Below are 4,766 nucleotides of genomic sequence, written 5' to 3' on the forward strand. Positions count from 1 at the left end.
CACACAGCAAGTTAAAATCAAAGCAGGACCAAACTTCAGGATTCCTAATTCTTGGGACTGTGCTATGAACATTTATCTAAAGTGTGTGAGATGCACCACCCAAAAATGTGTATGAATCACGTATATTTAGAAAGCAGAAAGTTGGGGAAAAAATGTTTTTGTGGTTGCTGTGAGACCTTCCAAAGGTCTAAAGGTACCAGTGCATTATGAGTCTTTGGGTAGAGCAGGATATTTCTTTGCAAAATCTTTATGACCCTAAAGCCCCCTTTTCTTAGAATGACTCATAGGACACAGGACGCTCTTAGGAAGATACTGTCCATCATACTCCAAACACTTCACAGAATATTAGATACTTGCCCCCCTTGATCTCCCTTCAAAAAGAAATCCAGAAAAAGAGCTGTTGCCTTCCCTAAGTATAGAGCTTCCAGTGTGGGATGCCCCTTGAGTATTCTTCAAGGAAACCAAGGAGTCAGCTGCGTTGGATATTCCTTTTCACTTACCCTCCCGTCTTTCCCACACACACACCAAACAAACAATTCAGGTTTATTTTCTAATCAGAATTCCACCCAAGGAGAATCATTCCACTCTTACCACTTTTGTGAAATGCAGGCCTCTTTGTACAAAGATAAAGGTTCCTAAAAGAGGTTTCTATTCTCACCACAGATGGGCTGTCTTTTGAAATACATTTTGTGGTCCATTCAGTCTATTTCCAGAGTATGAAGAGAAGAGCACACGGTAAGGAAGAGCGGTCACTCTGCACACGGCACTGTCATCCTAATGACCAGGACTGTGGGCCCAGTTCCCCCCACCTGTTTGCTTGCAGACGCATTCACTTTGATCCACATACCACACTGCAGGATCTGTGTTTGAGGCTCTTGTCATTGGCTGCCTCGTGTTTTACATTTCCAGGGGCTTCCTCTTTCTTTGCTTCCACCAAGGAGGGTCCAATTCCCTGCGGACAGTTTGGGGCACACTTTTCCCATGCCATTCAGTTTTCCCTGTCTGCTCACTTTGCCTGGCACACACAGACGGGTTCCTTTCCTCCCACTGCAGCATAATGGACCACCAAACCATTCTTAGTCCCCTCCAAAACACCGTTGCTTACATTGAATACTTTGCCAAACTTGGGGGAAAAAAATCTACATTTATTATGAAATTATTTTAAGCTAACTGAGAATGTAGCTAAGGCTCGGGAAAATGAAATAATTTGCACAAGTTTGCACATCTAATAAGAGTGGGGAGCTGCGTCTGAGTGGCTCAGTCAGCTGAGTGTTTGACCCTTGATTTCATCTCAGGTCATGATCTCACGGTGTGTGGGATCAAGCCCCACTTCGGGTTCTATGCTGACAGCTAGAGGCCTGCTTGGGATTCTCTCTCTCTCTCTCTCTCTCTCTCTCTCTCTCTCTCTCTCTCCCCCTTTCTCTCTCTGCCGCTCCTCCACTTACACTCTCTCTTTCTGTCTCTCTCAAAAATAAATAAATAAACTTAAAAAATATGGGGCGCCTGGGTGGCGCAGTCGGTTAAGCGTCCGACTTCAGCCAGGTCACGATCTCGCGGTCCGTGAGTTCGAGCCCCGCGTCGGGCTCTGGGCTGATGGCTCAGAGCCTGGAGCCTGTTTATGATTCTGTGTCTCCCTCTCTCTCTGCTCCTCCCCCGTTCATGCTCTGTCTCTCTCTGTCCCAAAAAAAATAAATAAAAACGTTGAAAAAAAAATTTAAAAAAAATAAAAATAAAAAATAAAAGAGTGGGTGGGAATTTGAATCCAGGTTTCTCTGGCTTCACACCTATCCTCAGGAGAGACAGTGGAATAGTATGGCTAAGACTGTGGATGTTGGAGTGAGAGGGCAAGTCCCAGCCTTTCCCTTGATTAACTGTGTCATTCTTAAGAGCTTGACATGTCTTGGGGCACCTTGGTAGCTCAGTCGGTTAAACATCTGACTCTTGGTTTCAGCTCAGGTCATGACTTCTCAGTTTCGTGGGTTCAAGCCCTGCAGCGGGCTCCGTACTGACAGTGTGGAACCTGCTTGGGATTCTCTGCCTCTCTTTCTCTCTGCCCCTCTCCCACTAGTGCTGTCTCTGTGTCTCTCAAAAATAAATAAATAAACTTAGAAGAAAGAAGACGTGACCCGTCTCCTTGTACCTCAGTTTTCACACCTGTGGGAATGAAGATGTTATCTGTCTTCCAGTGCTGCTATAGGGATTAAGTGAGATAGCACAGATATTGAAGCTAGTAAAGGCGGGAAGTATGCGTTCCCTTCCTTTTTATCATAATATAAACCTGATCTGAGTTTCCTAGGGTATTGGGCTGATGGGTAATTTTTTCTTCTTCTTATATTTCCATAATTTACAAAATTTTAATATCCATCATATATGACCCAATCCCCAGAAAGGTGTGTATGTGTGAGTATGTGTGTGTGTATCCTCACTCACTCATCTATTCATACACAATACAAATACAGCAATCAAGGAGGTCCCAGTGAACAACAAAAGGAAAGCTAGGAAAGTGACATTTAACATGGGGGTACTGAACCTCTTTCCTCCATACTTTCCACTCTAAACGCAGTTCTCAAACCCGTACCTGTTTTTAGGGACACACACTTCACACGGGCAGAGCCGAGGTGTCGCTGCACTGCAGGGTGGGACACTAGCCCACTTACATCACTCCACGTCCACTTTTTTTTTTAATTTTTTTTTTTTAACATTTATTTATCTTTGAGACAGAGAGACAGAGCATGAATGGGGACAGAGAGAGGGAGACACAGAATCTGAAACAGGCTCCAGGCTCTGGGTGGTCAGCACAGAGCCCGACACAGGGCGAGAACTCACGATACCGTGAGATCATGACCTGAGCTGAAGTCGGCCGCTTAACCGACGGAGCCACCCAGGCGCCCCCTCCATGTCAACTTCTGATTCCTTGCCCTGCAATGCAGATGTGAGTCCGTGGGTTCCTTTTGTTTGAGAGGCGGAAGAAGAATCTTCTTCCTCCCTTGTTTGTGAAGCTCCCGTTTTTAAAAATCCAGCTTAGGGTGTGCATGAGGGGATGGCGCCAGAATTTGGAAGAATTGGAGGGTCTTCGTGGCACTACACTCCAGACCTGAGTTCTGCAGCTCCCCTACCCCACTGTGTGACCGTGAGCTATACGCTTGGGCTCTCAAAGTTTTGGTTTCCGCCTTTGTACAAAGACGATACTGCTTCAGGGGACTACTTCAGAGGTCTCGTTGAGAGGATTAATTGGGTGATTGCAAAGATGAGCACCATACCGGCAGAAGCAATTACAGCACGATGACGATTTTACTTATGGTAAGACTAGGGGTCCCAAATTCACTGTAACTTTTCCATACTGGCCTCACCTTCTTTAAATAAATAGTCTTGACCCTGCTTTCTCAGCTGGAATAGTGGGAAGTCGCATTTACTATTTTCCTCTAGAAACGAAGAATCAGTGCATGCCACGTTCTCAAAAGGTTACCAGGAAGTTGTGCACAGGCCCCTCTTCTGTGGATGATACTATGGCCTGTGCTGTACCATTAGTATCCACATTCAGTTCCCACAACAACCATATGAGGTGGCTATCAGCATGGGTGTTTGATCAAGTGAGGAAACTTGAAATTCTCCCAGAGAATTGAGAGCGTGTTCAAGGTCAGATGCATTAGGAGCCCAGATAAAGCCTCAGGTCTCAATCCCCAGAGCTCTGTTTTCTTCTACTGTGCCATTCTGCCTCTTAAGGAAAAGAAATTTGGAGGGAAGTGCCACATTCTTCCTGTCATTGCTCTAAATGTGGACGTGAAAATTGATTCTGAGCAGAGAAGAGAAAGAACGCTCTACTCATCTGTGGTACTCTTCCAACAATGTTCCATGGGTCTTGGAGGAAGCCAGCCAAACATGTAACAGAAAAATAACTATCAGAGATTCAGAGCCGAAAGTTACTCTACGCTGAATAAAGAGATAGATTTCCTAGCATTCTTTCACAAGTGTTTGTTTACTAGACACAATATATGCAAAAATAAAATGCGTACTTCATAAATATTACTTGCTATGGGCTCTCAACGTAAGCTGTACCCCAAAAGCCCAAGACCCCTTCCTAGGTCTGTTGATGGCATTCTCCATCCCTTGGGCAAGTCATTTTGTCTATCAGGACTCATTTTAGTCACGTGTAAAATGGAGATAGCCACTGCGTCAGTGTTCTGTGGATCAGTGTTTATTTATTTGTAATTTAATATCTTCCCTCTTTCCACCAAAGGATATTCAGAGGCAAAGAAAAACACCAACACACTAATAGAGAGCAGTTTAAGGAGGAATCAGCAACCATGCGGAGGAAGGGGAGATAATTGTGCTAAAAACATGGATGAAATAATTACTATAATTGAGCAATAAATGACATTGTAATTTATCAAGGCCTTTAATTAATTAGTCTGCAAGTCGGTACTTTTTTGTCTGTTTCCTCCAGTTCCAATCTTGGATATCCATGATAAGGAGGATCTAGGGAAACCAGTCTTGGACTAGAGCAGCAGGGAAATGGGGAGGGAGATACCTCTTATTATCACGATATCTCTAAGCCGATTCCAAATGTTAATTGAGTTCACACATCTGAAAAATTCAAAGTGAAAATCTAAGGGTACTCTATAGCTCTCAAACCACTGCCTCATTTGCAAAGGGACACTCCTAGAGGCCTGAGTCCTATGCTTCCTTTGTCCAGTGGATGCCCTGTTGATGCACTTCCACTTTCTGCCTGAGGCATGTTTCTCCGGCATCTCCATACTGGACTATGA

General features: G+C 44.4%; 1 long non-coding RNA gene across 1 annotated transcript; it reads left to right on the plus strand.

Moving 5' to 3' along the window:
- Nucleotides 1-2,898: 2,898 nt before the first annotated feature.
- Nucleotides 2,899-4,330, plus strand: LOC125147038 (uncharacterized). The gene is made up of 3 exons (XR_007144975.1): nt 2,899-2,932; nt 3,183-3,300; nt 4,238-4,330. It is a non-coding gene; the product is annotated as an uncharacterized LOC125147038 (long non-coding RNA).
- The last annotated feature ends 436 nt before the right edge of the window (nt 4,331-4,766 follow it).

Source organism: Prionailurus viverrinus, chromosome D1 (genome assembly GCF_022837055.1).
Source record: "Prionailurus viverrinus isolate Anna chromosome D1, UM_Priviv_1.0, whole genome shotgun sequence".
Taxonomy (NCBI): domain Eukaryota; kingdom Metazoa; phylum Chordata; class Mammalia; order Carnivora; family Felidae; genus Prionailurus; species Prionailurus viverrinus.